We start from the raw sequence: 19,065 nt of genomic DNA, 5'->3' as shown, positions 1-19,065 counted from the left end.
GCTGTTAATAGACCGAGTAGTTTGGAGTGTGTGGAACATGTATATAATCTTTTAATTCATTTCCAAGTAATCATTTATTCCTGTTAGAGCACTATAGAATCCTTTTTATTAATTGTTGGTCTTTGGATGACACTAAAAGTGTAGCTGCTTTCACCAAAAAAAATAAAAAAATCAGCCAAGGGTGAAGTAAAATTAACACACATTTTTAAATCTACAGGCTGTCTCAGTTATTTGTTAACCCTTAAATGCGTACTAATTAATTAATTTCATTCAATTAAGCACTCAATTCATCAAACTGTTTGTTTTTGTGTCAAAATGTCAAAAATTATAGAAAGCATTGCTAATGTTTTTCTCTAAAAAGAGAACAGGTAATGCTGTGTTTCCTGTTTTGTGTGTTGCTATGAATAAATACAGGCACAATGAAAAAGTTTGTTTATGTTAGCTTACTGTCACAGTAACATGATTGAGCAACACCAGGATGTCAGTTTTAGTGCAGAGCAACATTTGCTTTGATATTGGAGGATTTTGATGATGGAGAATTTTATTTTTGTTATATTCATGAATCAGATCATTTGAAAACAGAACTGGAGCACACGAATGATGAAGCAAGCTCCGACAACAATGAGACAAGAGTCACAATACTGTCCAAATAAGAGAAGCTGACTGATGAGGAAAACCAATTTACCTCAACTGCTTCGACCTTGTAAATGCACAGAAATCCGAGCCAAATGGGAAACTTGGAAAGCCAGAAGATCTCACAAACATCACACTTGGAAATCATTGGCTTTCAGCTGATTTGACCATGACCGGAGGAAAGGAAGGAGGACTTCCAAATGCTGATGGATGCTCTGAAAGATAAACTCACAAAACCGCTGGAGATGCCACATCTGTACTCCAAGGCTTGACTGCATAAAAGTGGAGCGGTGTGTGCAGTGTGCACAACCGTGTTGACCACAATCAAATACATCAGACTTCACCTTATCCATAGAGACCTCTATGGAGGAAATTTCTTGAATGTTTTAGTATACCAATGTGTTTGAAATTCACAACAACATCAAAGTGTTTGTCTTGGTAATGCCCTTTCAGAGGATTTATAATATCATGAGAAGGATCAGTCAACCCATTAAGCCACTAATAGAGGCTGAGCAGTTTTCTAATCCCTTGATTAACGGGACTCAGGGAGTAGATGGAAGTAAACTCAGAGCACATCAACACAACAAAAACAACACACGCGTTTTGATTTTACCTTGACTGTTTCTCTGCCTTTCATTTCTCCACTCCAAATGTTTCATCGTGTCTTTTTAGATTCATCTGATTTTTCATTTTCTCTTATTTACAAAATGCTCTGCACTGCCTTATGGTTTTCTTTGTGTGTGTATTCACATGGGTTATGTTGTGTGTTCATAAAAAAATTGTGTGGGTGTGTATTACTGAATGTGCATAAGCAAGCATAGATTGAAGAGTGCATGTCTCTGCATGCAAGATTATGTTTAGCTGTTTCTGTTGTTGTGACCCCCGCCCCACCAAGTCTTTGTTATGTGCTGCACAGAAATTGAAAGGTGGGAGGTAAGTGAGGGAAAGTTTGTATGTGATGGGAGGTTTTTCAGCCTTCTAACGTCAGAGCCACATGTACGCAAGTTAAAAGATGCTGGAGGTGCTGGAGGTGCTATATTGTTTGACTTATCTACCAAACCAATGTCATAGGCATGTTACAGTTTCCCATCGACATTAGCAAAGCCATTTGTATTTAAACTCAAAGATACTGTCTACTCTGGAATGAATGAGCAGCAAAATCACAGAAGAAGCTGTAACTTTGAGGCACCCTGTATATTAATATGGTAGCTACTATTATTTTGAACTGATGAGGCTTTAACAAGGATCTGTTGAAAATATAAGGATGAAAGACTGAATTGTCCTCAATTTGCAATAAAGCAAGTCTTCCAGAGTATGTGCTGTATACATTATGAAACCCTTTGTTTGTTAATATAAATCAAAGGCAAATTATATTGTTATCGTTGATGCTTCTACAGTCTTTCACCAACTGGCCAAAGACAACACACACATATCCAACACGTATTCTATTAAAAAGTGGCAGCACAGCAGGATAACCACAAAGCAGAAAATGTACACCGGCAGAGCTAAGGAAAGCTGTCTTAGCCATCAAAACCTGTGCAAAAAACAAAAAATAGAAAAAGAAATTACAATTGTGTTTTCTGCTGTTATTCTTTTTATTCACACATTTTTCCAGGAACTGCGTGGTTGTGAGAAAGTAAAGGTGTTTTTATATTTTATTCATCAGGTTTGAAATTTTGATTTTTTCTCATTTTTAACTATTTCAAGAGTTTATTTTAGTGTAAAGTTGGTCGAGCAGTGAAGGCAGTGGATGAGGGCAGCGTATTTACAGTGAGGATCAGCTTGGCCAAAAACCAAAGAAAACAAACTAAATAAAAAGCAACTAGGGAAAAAAGATGATAAGAGGTATCAAAAAGAAAAAATCAACTCTGCTCTGGGCCTCTTTTAAGCTTCGGGCCCTGGCAGCCAGCATCATCTGGCAAAAGTGAGGCAAACCGTCAACTCTTGCTTATATATCCTGTAGCTCCTCCTACCCCAGCAACTGAAAATGAAGGAATAAATTAACATATAGCACACATTTATCTAATACACAATAGATATTTTTTATAAGTCAGTGGAAAAAAATTAGAATTAACTAGATCCCAAACTGTTCAAAACAACAAACATCCCAAACATGTCCTTAATCTACCCCTCATCTATACCACATTTTGCACACTCCCAAGAGTCCACATGGACAGCGACTGGTTTGCCAGTTCTTGGTTCCAAATCAGAAGATGGCCAAGTGCAATCTAAATGAGGGGTAAGAAACACAAAATTAATCAAATGAAAATGTTAAAACCCAAATATTTTCTCAGGCTTTTCTTCAAGATCTCATGTAACTCAATGCAAACATTGTACAATTACCCTTAACATGTTCCAACCCAACATCTGTACTAATTACCAAACCCCAGACACCTGTTGGCTAGATGGTATGTAAAAATGATCGATGTGGACGAGCACTTTGTTGTGTCTTATTTAAGTTACAGGTTATGGAGCATCCCTGTGACAAGCATTTTACAAACAGCTTAGTGAAGCCATCAAGTTAATCTCTAAAACATTTGAACACATCAGTTAATCTGTGATGGAACCTAATGAGTTACCTGAACATATGGGCACACAGAAAAATGTATATTTGTATATTGCTAATTTGGGTGTTCTTTTTATGACAAAGTTTAGTTTGATGAGACAAATGATTATTTCCCCCTTTCAAATTTCAGCCTTTTAAAAATACATTATCACAATTCCCAGAGAATAAAGCAAAAGCCTCTCTTTTCAGTCTTTCAGCCAGAAGATTCGGAAGATTTGTTTCACTGAGATGGTAATCAAGTGGTGACTAAAGCCATGTCCAGTCATTGTGGATAAATTTGAAAGTACCTTTATGTCAAAAGCTTTCAGTCCACACTTAGTGTATAAAACAGTGGTTTGATTGAGGCTCATAAATGCTCCCTGTCAACAAAGACTAGCCATCTGTGGTCTATTTGTGTGAAAACCCCTAAATTGAAAACACTTTACACCTGTATTGTGCAAAACAGAAAGGCTGACATAAAAAATTAAATAATGTTAAGCTTTATGAGCTGTGTACCTTTCATTGGGAACCAGGTGTCATGTGATTTCAGGGATATAATGAGTAAGCAATGGAAAAACTATGGTTACAGGTGATATGAGTGTAAAATAAAAAGGTTGGAGCTCAAAAATGAACCGTATGAGGACCCCCTTGAAAACAAGATGGTACATCTTGTGGAGTTATTCCCAATAAAGAATTTCCATGGGTTCACAGCTTAAAAGATATGCATGTCAAAGAATGAATCAGTAGAATGTTGAAAGCAGAATGAGCTGCTAAAAGAAAAAGTTATTGCTTGTCTTTAATTTTGGCCATCTTTGTACTACGTTGCTCTAAATCCAGAATGAAATAGTTCCGAAATGTTGTTTTGATTTATGAATGCCAGTAAGGGGTTCACTGGAGCAGACATGACACTAATCGGATGGGAAATATTATCTCCAGGACATACACAATGCTAACTGACTTCAAAGACATATTAGATGTTATATGAAACAGTAAATATGTATCTAACCCATGTACTCTAAAACACTGTCAAAGTCCTGAATTTGTAAATCCATTATTTTTCTTGTGCTGCACCTGCAGTGTGTACCATCCTTAACTGATATCCTGCTGGTGTTTTGCTGTACATTAGATCCAAACGGCCTGTGATCTTAACACGGATCTCAGGAAACCTAATTTGAAGTCAAGTTGTATAATGATCTTGTCCAGAGCTAACTGAAGTGCGGGTCATTTTAATACATCTTGGTATTCAGACTTCAGAACTTAAGTACACTGTGAAAACCATGTTTATTTTGCATTCAGCATCTCTCCCCGAATGTGTCAAATCTAACAAATATCATGAACTATTTCAAAGCCTTGAATGTTTTGAACCTTTAAATCCCATTGTATACATCCAAACAGATTCTCCTGGCTATCTCTGAACAAGTAGAAGTGACTCGCTAGCACAATGAAAATAATAATTTCCATCTTCAAAAAGGCTTTTCAGCTTTGTCAGCTGTCTAAGAGTCTAACCCAGATGTTTTTACTCTGTCTTTTTGCTTTCTTTGTGCACTCTCTCACTTCTTTCATGTGCCACTCTACCACCATCAGCTCTGGTGCAGAGGTCAGACAAACAACTCCATACCAAACAATAGAGAATATTCCACTACTATATCCTCTGGCCAGTACACTTCAGCAAACAACACTATCAGAAACTCAGTAACTGATGCCAGGATGGCTGAAATTTTACCACTGAACTAGAATGAAAAAAATAACATTATATTTAGTAGTTTGTAAATTTGTTTTAGTTTAACAGTGGGGGATCATTGAAATTTGTATTGTGGGATGTCACAAAAGGATGAAAATATATAATGAGGAATAAAAAACATGCCTGTGTGTTAATAAGCAGCCACTGTTACATGATCTTTTACTATTGCTCTTTTGAAATATTTCAAACTCATCCTTTCAAAAATTGGAGTATAGTAGTATTTCAAGCTTAGGAGCAAGAATGGCAGTTAAAATGAGCTTCCCTTCATCCAGCACCATGCCAACTCATACCATTTGTGTCTGGATTTTGTTGTGATTCCTGGATTTACCAACCCAACCAAATTGTGCATTATACAGCCGGAACTCTCACTGACTCATGGTGTTTGTGTCTTGTTGTGGCACATTGTAGCAGCTTAAATGGAAGACAGGCACTCGGTCTTAGATTGCAAGTTTGCAGTAGTTAATGAAGCAACTGCCATTAAAACCACTGAACACTTAATAGCACAGTTAAAACACTGCAGCATTAACAAAACAAGAATGGACAGCTACAAATTAGTCTGGAGTTTTAAATGCCATTGGAAACAAGTGCTTTGTTGTTAGACACACATTCCTATTGTCAACAGTGTTTAAAAGAGACTTTAGGCTGTGTGTTTCTTGACATTTGTAGGTGCACATCACTTGTACATCACAGAATATAATTCCAGTTTGGCCTCCTTCAACCCCCATATAATTGCATCAAGCATCAAACTATTTCCTTTGATTTGTTTTCTGTGCAGTAAGCGGCTCTATTGTTGGTTTCACTGGCAGCAGCACAAAAGCAAACACATCAAATAGCTTTGTTTGAGACACATTATGTTGTTTCTAGGAGTGGAGGTGAGATATTGCATCTGAGCTTGCATCTGTCCCGACTTCTGAGACATAAACAGTGATAGATCCACCCCCAGGACAGACAACAGATGGACAAAAATGTGCACATACGCACTCACACACACACACACCTGTTTTACCCTTTTTGCACTCCTTGTTTACCCACAGAGATTTTAAACTCCGCCAAAAAGAGAGCTTCATTTATTCTAAAACCCAGGAAAATGGGCATTCACAACACTTAACATGAATTCCCCTCTTTGTTGAACAGAATAAGAAAAAAATGCTGATGACTGAAAGAGATCTAGATAAGTAGCCTACTCATTAACAGATATCCTTCTCAATGACTGTTCTGTTTACTGTTGCTGGCATCCACCCCAGCACCAAAGGCTATGGTAAACACAAATAAACAAGTGGGCAGTTGGCAGCGGTGCAATCTAATTTAAGAGAAAGCAGAGGATAGCTTTCTCCGCTGCAGGGAAAACTCTTTAAACTTTTCTGAATATCACAAAGTCAGCTTTAATAAGGGTCCCTGAAACTTGAGTAAAGCTGTTAGCTATTTAATCTGGAGATGGTCATTTCTGTAATGGCGGGCTCTAGGTAACAGCCGCATTACATATCACTTTTGCAGTGAAGGCATAAAGATTGTATGATTGCTATTATGATTTCAGAAAATGAAAAGTAGCCAAAGTCTAATTTGTATTTCCTATCTTAAAACAAATAATTCCATCACCCTCTGTTATGACATAGGTGATGGACTGAAGAAAGAAGTGGCTCAGATTTACCAGTTACCAAAATGGTCTAATTCAATGTTGTCTTCACAGTATTACAACATTTTAGCTTAAATGGCATCTACTCCTTTTAACTCATTAAAAAAAAATTATAATAATTTATGGATATGAACATTTTGTTTAAAGTTTTCCTGTTGAACCAATGATCTAAAGTCAGTATGTAGGAACAAGAAGATCAATGTATTTTTGAGTGGAGGGAAACTTTAAACTCCTCCACTTGGAACAGGTGTCACACATTTGTAGAGCCACTCAGTATTTCAAGGGGTTCATCTTATCCCAACTGTGTCACACTCAGAAACGCTATCAAGGTCACGGTTCAATCACGGTTCAATCAGAACAGAAGTGTGTTATCATTTGCAGAAAGACAAAATGCCACCCTAATGTCATTGAGTGATCCACTCTCCAGATATTGGAGTCCATTTTTTAAAATCCAGCACTCACTCTGAATTTGACTCAATGCCAAGAATGTGAGGTGTACTCATTACGAGTGTAAAGGGCCCATATGGCTCACAGCAGGAGTAATGGCACCCCTGTGCCTCCCAAACAATACATTGAGGTATGGAGTCATAGCCATGGAGAACTGATTGATCAACCTTATGATGCCTGAATTACAGCACCTCAGAGAGAGTGAAGCAGGTTGTTCAAACAAGAAAAAAAAAAAAAGAAAAAAACTGTTCCTGATTCTGAACTTCAATTCAGTTGGCTGGAAATAATTTCACACATAAATGTGCTTGCCTATACATGTGTATGTGCATGTGCAGGTTTGTTGACAGATAAACCACTCACCAATCAGCCCTTTGCAGCTGAACTGCTTTAATTAATCACCTCAGAGTATACGCTGAAAGACTTACAACACTTCCCAGTGATACATTAAATTTTGCCTGAAGCATAAGTAATTGATTTCTTGCAATAAAGGCATAACTCTCTCTTATGGATGTTCTGTCTAAAACTTACTTCATCTTCAGTGTTCACAAGGGGCCTTTTAAGTACACACAGAGAAGCAAATCATCACAGTAGTACCTTTCATATTACTAACGCCTCGGCACAGCAGTGATAGAACTCAAAGCAAAATGTGAATTTATCCAGTCTTCAGACTATAGAGTGCAACAAAGAATGTGAACCTGAGGACTTCACTTCCATCATGTTAACGCTTTGTCACCCACTGACTTATATAATAGATGGCAGGTAGCATCACAGAGAATGTTGAGCTCCTGGAGCAGTTTGACGTGGAGCCTTAACATGAACAAGCTGGCAGTTTACTGACAATGAGAAAACATACACTTAGTTAACTACATACTGTAATTTAAGTTAAAACCGCTCTGTATATTTCTGTAGGTTAAAGGCTTTAATTTAACAGGTCAAACTTGAGAAAAGCAAAGTAAAACTGACCAAAACTAGAGTTAGGTGAAAATATTTTGACTCTAGACGCTGCAAAAGGGATTGTCAACCCTTATTCTAACTTCACTTACAACTTGCATGAAAGCATAATTTGACTTTAACATGTTTTAAGAATAATTGTTTAAGATATTTATAGCAATTAATTATTTATTGTTCCATTTATTGCTGTGGTTGTAACATGGGTCAACATTTTATAATGTATTTTGTATAGATGCACTGGTGACACCTGACCATCATTTCAACAATTTCCTGCTTTTGCAGAAAACAATCAACCTCATCAGAAGAGAAATTCACACCTTCTCCACTTTCTAATGAAGGCTGTTCCCACAGGGAGTAGAAGCTAGAGTTGAATTGGAACCACTGACGGATATTGCAGTAATTATTACACTCATGTTCCCATGACGAAGAATAAAGGCCATTGTTTCTCTTCTATTAATTCTTGATCATCAGGGGCCTCATTAGTCACTGACACCAGTGGCCAAACAGTACGTTTCTTCATAAAACTTCTACCACAACAACTTTTCAGACAGCGACATGATATGATGATAAATAAATACACACATTTAAGAATTTCTTCCTGGCAAAGTTCTGTTCCCACAATGTGAGGTCTGGCCCACTCTTGAGCCTGTTTAAATGATCCCATGTATTAATGTATTAATGTCTGGCACAATCACCACATTACTCATGAACATTAAAGTCATCTATCAAAGCAGAGTAGGACATCACTTATCTTAATTTAACCTATAAGGGAAAGTTGTATCATGAAGCAGTGCACAGCACAAGAAAAATGCACTTATCTGAATGCTTGGGACAAGAAAACGCCTGCAATAGTATTCCTCAGGGACATAGCGAGGCTGAAAGAATCTAAAGTTACAACAATAAATAAAAAAATAAAAAAAATAAAAATAATAAAGTATTAATTGGAAAACAAAGCCGACAACGCCACCCAGGTTTGAGAGTCTAGGACTCCTAGAAAAACAGATTCTTTAATTAAAATTGGGGTTGAGTGGAGTTAAAAACCACAAGTCGAATCGACAGTGTACACAAGATTAATGATACTAAAATAGATAAACCCAGCCCAAAGTCTCTCCTGAGGATCCCACAGTCTCTGGATAGCCCCAGTCTCGGACCAGGCCGAAGTGGCAGACCCCAACTCTCGGAAATGGTGGACGAGGCCCTCAGTCACTCCAGAGCACATACACAGGGGACAGAGAAATCAGCCGGGATAAATAGTCAGGTTAGAGTCATTCAAGGTGAAAAAGGAGAATCCCCAGGGTCTAAAATCCTGGTTAAAAATCCAACTGGTCTGTTAAACTAGAGGAAGAGGGTACTAAGCTGCAAGTGGTGGTGGTGGCCTCCTGGCTGTCTGGCTGTTTACTTGGGTCCTCTGTCCTTGGCGTCCCCCTGCTTCACTGCCGCTTTCTGAATAAAAAGGGTACACCTACGCTCGCCACCACCTTTGGCTCATTGTGCTAATTAGTCTGCTGCTGGTGAGTCCGTGTGTAGTTCAAGGTCAGTTCGTAAAAAAAAGAAACACTACATGCATTTCAACATAAATTAGTAAGTAAAGTAAAGTAAACATCATTAAATCACAGCAAAGTAAACAAAATAACAAAACATGCAACACTAAAACTGACCCCGTCACACATACAGTACTATCTGCTTGCCAATGTCAGTCTGTCAATCTGTTAGTTGAAATGTTGTACATGTTTGTCAATTTTAGGTACCTTTTAGAGTAACTTTGGTCATTTTTGGGTTATTTTCTTCTTTTTTTTTGTTATAGTCCTCCAGTATTGTGCAGTGCTGTGTTGTATCACATCATAAACCAGGATCTGGCAGTGTTTCCATTGCCAGCAGGGAGCTCCAGGCTGTCCACTGATTCCTGGTCAATGACTTCAGTCAATTCCCAGTCGATAATAATACCGATTGAAGCCCAGTGTCCATAAACAGCTGTTTGTTTCAGACAAGCTCAGTATCTTGTTCTTTGTCACACTAATTTAAAGTGTCCTTGATTGTATCCAATGGCACACACCACTCTTTTTTTCCTGGAGGTCCTGTCTTTAGGGTGAACCTGCAAAAACCTCAAGGTGGTAAATGGTTTAGTACAAACCATTTAACAGTACAAACCATTAAACAGCACCTACCCCCAGCACTCTATGTGACGCCTTCCTGTTCTTGTTCCATGTATGAAGACATAGGTTACTTTCTTCGTGAATGTCATATTAAAAGGCCAAAACCAGAATTCTTGGTTCTTTAACTGATAAACAAAATTTCTGCTCTGACTGTAAATGTTATTTTAACAGCACTTTTTAAAAACTCTGAGCATATACCATCAAAGGAACGATAAAACGAGAAACAATTTAATTACATACAAAGGAGCATTCACAGGTCGATATCCTTTTACAACAAAAATACTTCTCATTTTACTTTCCTTCTTTTTATTGCTTTGTGCTTCATGCTGCATATTACACCTCCATGGCAACAACATCAGTGAATCAAAAGTCTACCAGGGACTGAGGGGGTGGCGAATAACCTCAAACAAGAAAAGGCAATTTCACAACCTTAGCGTCCTAATACAAGGTTACAACAAGGAGAGGCTGCAAAAGATAGTTAAGATATCCAGGAACAATAAGAAAAATAAAGAGGACCAGAGCAACAACATGGGATGCTGTTAAGTTATGGATTTCGTTACTCACACTACATTGGGGGACACGTCATTGTTTGAACACGCTGAGTAATTGAGATCTCTTTGTGTGTGCAGGGGAGTTGGGTGGGAATGTCTGTTGTCTGGGGTGGCTGATTTGGAACTCGAGAGACAACCTCAATGTAAAACAGACCTGTCACTCAATGACAGTGATGAAGCGATTCTTTAACACTACATATGGGAACAGATTCAAATTTATTAGGATCTAAGCAGATTGAAAAAAGGGTTGTCTCTTGTGGAGGGCTAGCTTTTATTCCACTTAAGTATGCTATCTTTTAGCTTAGGGCACAGGTTTATTGCTCACCTTCCTCAGAATACTACACTATTATATTATAATACTATTGTGTGATATCTACAAAATCACAAGAACCCTTAATGTACAAAGTAGTGAGCAATCAATTGAGAATTTGGACACTTATAATCCTCGTTTTGTGTTATCACTGACAGCTGCTGAGTTGTGCGACTGTAATTTTCACATCTATAAAATGTGGCAAATTGCATTGTGGGATTTTTAGCAGAATGTAGTGTACATGCTATGAGCACTAGTGGATAAATGTACACACTCAGAATTTGGACACTCAAATAAAATGGCTTAATTAACATGTGGATTAATATGTAGTTAATAGGGAGTCATTTCAGACACAACCTCAAAGAAGCTGATTTGAATGATTTTGGACATAGAGCCTTTTATTTTAGGGGAATTAATGCACCAAAGTCAAAATAAACCTATACAATAACTCATGAAAAAAGTTTCATGTGAATAAGTGATTTACTCATTTTTGACAAAAAAGTCATAGCACCTTCTACTTTGATATGCACATGGTCTTTGCATATCTAAGATTCAAGACTGTATTATTTTGCACCAGCCTTAAATACCATGTTTTTATAATAGTTTGAATATGTTAATAACCTATGGAAATGAAAAAAGTTTTAAATTGGGCCTAAAAATTGTTTAGCATCAAAACTTCTGAATCCTTTTTAGCATTCAAATACCCCACGGTGATTTGGTAATTAAAACTTTAATTAATTCAATATGATTGTAGGGGGGTCTTGTATAGAACACATTGAGCTCATTATGCAGTAATTACGTGCAATTTGAAGTCTATTTCACAGTTGAGCAGGCTACTGAACTTTGTCTCTCTGCTTGCAGTTAGCTGTTTACCAGCATGGTGAGGAGCAATGGACTAAATTCTGAGAGGGACTGGGGTGAGTTTTCATTACCAGGTCCAGTTCTGGTTTAGCTGGAGAGATTAAAATGGTCTAAAGTCTAAATATACTTTGGTTTGTTTTTTAAACATCTGCTGCCTGTTCCAACTAAGCAGCGGGTTAATTCTGCTCCGTATCGGGCTTTTTTATTTTATACTAAGTAAAATTATAAAGGAGGAGGAGGAAAGGAGTTAAGAGGAGGAAAAACATTGTATTTTTCTGGTGAAGGTGACAGATAAAGTCTTAGTAATTAAACATAATTTTAAATAGCATTTGCAATAACCTTCTACACAAGGGTATGGCTGTGTTTGTGTGCAAATCTTTTGGGTGTGTGTGTACTGTGCAGATGAGTGTACATGTGTGACGGATTGATGAAAGGCGGTGCTGTCATTTTAGATTAAGTGGAGTGGCAAGCCTCAGTGCTCCATCTTGCAGGAGATCCCATTTGATCAAAACTCCCACATACCTGACAATTTTATACCTCAGTTCCTCTGCCTTTCAAACCCTGCAGAGAAATGTGTGTTTTTGCAGCATTCTGTGGTTTTGCAGCCTATATTTAAAACGTATTTGTTTATTTTACACAAAAGACTCCAGCTATACAAACTGATAACATGGCTTTAGAAATGTTTGCCAATGCATTGAAAGTCAAATAATGTAAAGGCTTGTCATGGACATGGACTGCAAAATGCCATATTGAGGTGTTAAACCTCAAACTTTATCTTTCTGTCATGTTGCTATTGTGTTTCTCAATTAAGTGGCAGCGACTGAGGATGGTGACACAGGTCACAGATCTGTCTGTCCTTCCGACACTTTGGTTAGAAGAAAGATAACTTTTGACTACTGGGCAGGGATGATTCTGGCATGAGGACTTTGGTGAGGTAAATGCAACACAGTCACAAATAAAAGCAACAAAGCACCACTATTACCAGGACACTGGGAGTAGAATAACATGAAAAAGGCAAGATGTACATAATCAGTTTCTAAAAGGTTGAGAGCCATTATAAAACAAGAATTGTTCAGGCAAAAGATTAAATGGCATTACTGAAAATACATTTCTGTCTTCACATAGCAAAATCACTACATGACTGTGTCATAGGGGTGAAAAGTAATAGCTTTCTAAATGTTAAAAAAACAACTTTTTTTCACAATCTAAAACTTGTGCCTAAAATAAACTGTTAAGTTAAGCTTAATGTTAAAAGCTTCTTTCTTCTGTTTTAAAAGTTGACATCTTTAATTCCTGGATAAGAACAGTTTAAAATATTAAAGAAACTGTTTAGTTTTTGACTGCTGGTAGCTCTATGGAGAAATGTTTTTACAAGTGTGTGCCCATTTTTTATTTTTTTTTGCGAAGACCCACATGCGCGCTTTAGTGTTAAAGTGACACAGGAATGCATTATGAACGGTTGTGGGAAACTCTTGTTTGCAAATATCAAATTTATGCTAAGAGACAAAATATTTACACTTTGCTATCAATCTGCAGTGAAAGACCTTTGACAATGTGATCTATGACTTAAATTTGGGGGCAGAATCCAAATAAAGTATGCCATATGTGTGTTTACATACCTCATGGTTTGGTACATGACAAATTTCCCCTCAAGGAAAATAAAGCCAAAATCTGAAGTTGCACCAGATAATTCCATGCTGATACTAATGACTGTGAACATCTTACCATACCAACAATTTAAATAGATCCATCCATCTGTCTGAATAAAAATAGATTAAGGTATGGTGAACATGCAGAATCCAGTATCCCTTGCTGCAAATATTTCCAAAGATACAGTATGTGCCGTTATACTGACTGCGAACTACACAACTGGCAAAAACATAATATCTCAGTTGCGCTCATATATACCTGCCTAGTTTCTGTTGTTGACAGAGTGGTGTGCACCTTAAATAATGGATGCACAGATGGAGGGTTGCCCATTAAAAGATGATGCACCTGCATGTAACTGTACAAGATCCAAAACTTGCTTTCTCACAAAAACAAATCAGAAGCATGACTTTCACCTGAAGTGAAAACAGAACTTGAAAAGGATAAGCAGCACTCAGTAGGTTCATGTGAGTAGACCAAAAAAAAGGAAATACAAGTTGAAGGAGAGTGCCTGGGAAGATGAAAGCAGCATCATTTCTTACAAAGGACTGGACATTATTAAGCTACGGTTTTATATATTCTTATTATTCTTGGTTTAATAACAAGGTCTTGGTTGCCATCGGCCACTGTTCCAAAACATCTACATGACTGCTGCAGATTTTGTAAAATATATTTAAACCCTCTGGGTGTCTGAGAGGATGATGACGATGGAAATGAGTCTTTTTCAATCTTTTAGTTGATAGGTTTATGAAGTAGAACGTCATGGAATTATTCAGAATATAACCGCTTTTTATTTATCTAAATCCTGGATCATTTACTCCCTGTGTGTCTGTGTGTATTGCTGAGCAGTGGGAGTACAAGCAGCCAATCACAAACAGATCTAAGTGTGTTGATAAGAATTTGCCCGCCTGGATATAGAGCACTGTGAGAGCAGAGGAGACAGCAGTGACAGGGACAATGATAGGCGACACTAAACACTCACCACACACACCTGTCGCACAAGGGGAACCAGGGATGACAACCACTCCATTATTGGTGAGACGACTGACAGAGCCACAGAGAGAAAGGAAAAGGTGAAGAGAAAAGAGTGAGATGGGGGGGAGAAAAAGAGTGAAGAGATAGAGGTCAGAAAGGGTTGTAAACACTGGGTAAACAATTGCCTTCTGTGAAATGGAAAGCATAGAGCAGCTCCAACAGTTGCTTTAGTGATCCCATGAGAGTGTTGGCATCAGACACATATATAGCCTCTAGTAAACACAACTTTTTTTCAACACCCAGACTACTGCTAGGTCACATATCGACTCTCATTATTTTCAGTAAAGATACATTCTGCATTCTCTACCTAAAGTTACTCTGTTTTGTTGCATGTCTTTATTTATATTATATGTCCATTTTTTTTCTTTTTGCATATGTACAATCATGCCTATTTTGTTGCTTTAGTGTTGCATTAGTGACAAATATGGCATGGTAATTAACATAATCCTCAGTCTGGTAAAAGTCTGAGCACAAAGTGTGTGAAGAACAAACTAATTACCTCCTCATCTGTCAGACAGAGGGAGATCAAGAAGAGAAGACTTACAACCAACAACAAAAAAAATGTAAGCAGAAAGTAGAGACAATACTGTATACAAAATACTGCCAAATGTGTTGGAGAAAAGATGAGCAAAAATAAAGAGACGGGAGATAAACAACAAGTACAGGAAATACGTGAGGCAGTAAAGCGGAGGGAGAGATACAGATACAGGCTCTGCTACTTCCCACTTTAGCAGCCCTACTTCTTAACAATGCAAATTGTCTTCTGTCCCTCAGTCGGAACATTATTTATGAAAAACAGCTCTGATTACTTTAAATGTGTTACACCATCAAAATTGCAATGGCATTAGCAGCGTAGAAAAAAAACTCAGTTTTATTATTTCACCGGCAAGAGTTAACAAAACATACAAGCCATCAGTACAGCAGCACATAACTGACATAAAAACCTGGATAGCATGCAAACTATTCAGGCTAAACTACAATAAAACTGAGCTCATGATAATGGCTCCCACCAGAAGGTTGGACATCTTCTTCTTGACAAGTACAGCTGCTCCATATGCCCATCCCTCATAGTCTGCAACCTAGGTGTCATTCTGGTCTGCGCCCTCTCATTCCGGTGTCACATCAAGACCATCAACAAATCAGCTTTTTACCACCTCAAAAACATCTCCAGACTCTAACCATCACTCTCAGACTCAGTGGCTGAGACCCTTATCCAGATGCCTGTCTGCACTAATGCAATGGATTGCTGTCTGGGGTACTCAGCAAAGTTCTGGAGAGGCTCCAGTATGCATAGAACTCAGCTGCCAGGGCTCTCACCTGCACCTAGCCCTGACAGCACATCACCCCCCTCCCTCATCCACCCCAACCGGCTCGGAGTCAAGTCTCATATCTCATATGAAATCCTCCACCTTACCTATAAACCCTCACCTTCATGCCCTTGCCCCATAGTACCTCCTTTACCCCTATATCCTGTACCAGAATCAGCAGTCCTGAGTCATAGGTCTGCTCACCATCACCCACACCAGCCTCTGTGCTTTTGGGGACAGAGCTTTCTGTGTGGAAGCCCCCACCCTTTGGAACTATCTCCACATCCATAAAAAAAAAACGTTTTAAAAACCCATCTGTTCAACAAGGCCTAAGGTCTTAGTTAATGCTGTCATAACGGCTAACACGGCAACTATTTTCTGTTTGTGTGTTATTTGTTTTTCTCATACACATAAAGTGTCCTTGGAACACAAGGACGTTAGAAGGTTGACGTTAAAAGCTTCTATGGTACAGCTGATGTGTTGTTGTTTTTTTTGTAACTTACATTTAAAATGATTATACAGTAAAGATTGTAACTAACTTCACATTCTGACATTTTACAGTACTGTGTGAGAATCCCTTTTGCCACCTAAGTATTTAGATGGAAATAAACCAATACTTCTAAAAGCAATCTGAAGAATACCTGATAGTAAGAAAAACATCAAATTCATCAAAAGTGCAAATCTTGACAGTGGCAGGGAAAGCAATGAGAGTCTTTGATAAAATGGTTTTCATCTCAGCTGCTGACATTAGAGAGTTCCCCTTCACAGCAGAGATAAAGAATACTCAGGAGAGGTGTGGATAGGGGAGGCTTCTGCTTTACAGTTGAAGAGTTTAACTTAAAAATTGTGTCAAAGTTCTTTTTTCGTCTTTTTCTTCTTCCATCAAATTTAGTTTCAGGGTGAAAAGAGAAGACCTTGATTTCTTTTCAAATTACTTACTCAAAGGGCAATTTACAATAGACACAATATGCCCTCTGGAACCATTGCGACATTTTAGCAATAGAGCCATATTTATCTCCTCTGTATCTACTCACATGACAAGCAGATTGAGGTAACGGCAATGAAGCATGTCCACCAAAAGTTGGCGAATTCCGTTTGTGTTTGGGAGAGAGCAGGGAAACAGAAACAATGCTCGGGCCTTGTCAATTCACCTAATGATGATAAACACAAAACACAAAATGACAGCCTGTCTTCCATCAGTGTAGCAGAATCAGACAGCCATCTGTGAGGAGTGATGCAGTCTGCCTGGACTCTGCTCCCTGCTAGTTACTCCTCTGCTCAGTTATTTATGTTTTCAAAAGTGAAGAGGAAAGTGCATAGTCATCCAGCATCTGCTCTTTTGGAAACGATATCAGCGGAGAGATAAGCTTGTTTGGATTTTCCTCACCCATCATAGTTAAAAACAATAATTTGATTTGCTCCAATGTGTACAAGCATTATACATTTTGCATTTTAAATTTCACGTTCTCAGCAGTAGGTGGTAGCTGCGAGTTTGAGGCATAATGGCGCTTCAGTGAGCAAACAGTCTTTAGAAAAAAAAAAGTTTATATTAATTTGCTATTTTAAATCGTTAATAGGCAATGCTAAATCAGCCTTTTAGGAATTTTAATTTAACAACTGCGAGGCTGTACTTAAGCTAAATGCTATAGAATAAAAAACAACTTTATTGCCACATACAATCATAGAACATATAGTGAAACTGACCTCTGCATTTAACCCATCCTAAGCACCAGGAGCAGTGGGCAGCAAGTGTACAGCTCCAACTCCATATCTGGACCCAGTCCCTTCATCAAGAGCACTGACTGTGCTAACATGCTTACAATGTTAACATGCTGATCTTAATACAATATTTTCCATATTCATAAGCTCAGTTTAACCCATTAGCATCCTAACATGGGCTAAATAGCACTAAACACAAAGAAGTACGGCTGGGAATATTATTGGTTGTGCAGGTATTAGATCGATGATGGCACTAGATGAAGTGACGGGATTACCAAAGTTATTATAACTCATCCTGAAGGGAATGGGTGTGAATTTGTACCAAATGTGATGAAAATCCATTTAATATTTTCTGATAGTTGGGCCCCCATTGCAGTGAGATAATAGCAAGGGCTGTATTTGAAGTGACACCTGTCTGCGTAGGCGAATACAGGCAGATTTGAAGTAGGTTCAGATGAGCTTCTCTACATCCTCCGCGTATTCTGTAGAGCCCATCTGCTTGCTCAACAACATCCTAGGTGGTCAACCTTCATAGCCACGGAAACACAAACATTTTCAGTAGGGCGTACTCTCGCCCGCTCCCCCGTGAGAAAAAAGGCAACATTCTTGAAAGCCAAACAATAAACCAACATGACAATGGGATAGTTATGAAATGTACTTTAGTTGTCACGATAACTACAGTAGCGTAGCACAGAAATACCACTCATGACAATACCCAGAGGCGCCCACAGAAATATTTCATGGGGGGGGCAGAGGGCCAATTGAAAATCTTGGAGTGGCACACCAAAAACCGGAGGAGGGGTCGGAGTATGATACAGTGATGTATCCTCAAAATTAAATGTGTTTTTGGCTGTGTAGGATAAAAACCTGCAATATAAAGTATTTTTAAAAATGGCATACTGTGAATATGCATCATGTAAGACTTTTAATATTTAAATATTATTTTGATTATTTATTCTATATATACACTGATCAGCCATAACATTACGACCACCTGGGCACCCTGACTCGTCTCTGGCTACGCAGCCCCATACCCAACAAACTGTGATGCACTGTTTGTTCTGACACCTTTCTATCAGAACCAGCATTAACTTTTTCAGCAGTTTGAGCTACAATAGCTCATCTGTTGGATTGGACCACACACGCCAGCCTTCAGTCCCCTTGTGCACTGAGCCTTGGCCATCCATGACTCTGTCTCCGGTCCACCGCTTTTCCTTCCCTGGACCATAAGAGCTGCAGTTTTGGAGATGCTCTGACCCAGTAGTCTAGCCATCACAATTTGGCCCTTGTCAAAGTCGCTCAAATCCTTAAGCCATTTTTCCTGCTTCTAACACATCAGCTTGAGGACAAAATGTTCACTTGCTGCCTAATATATCCCAACCACTGGTAGGTGCCATGATAACAAGATAATCAGTGTTATTCACTTCACCTGTCAGTGGTCATAATAATGGCTGATCAGTGTATGTATTCTTGTTTTGCCCTTAGAAAATGCTTTCTTTCAAGTAATACTGAATTCTAACTTAATACATCCA

This window comes from Dicentrarchus labrax, unplaced genomic scaffold (genome assembly GCF_905237075.1).
Source record: "Dicentrarchus labrax unplaced genomic scaffold, dlabrax2021, whole genome shotgun sequence".
Taxonomy (NCBI): Eukaryota; Metazoa; Chordata; class Actinopteri; family Moronidae; genus Dicentrarchus; species Dicentrarchus labrax.
This window is presented reverse-complemented; position numbering follows the sequence as displayed.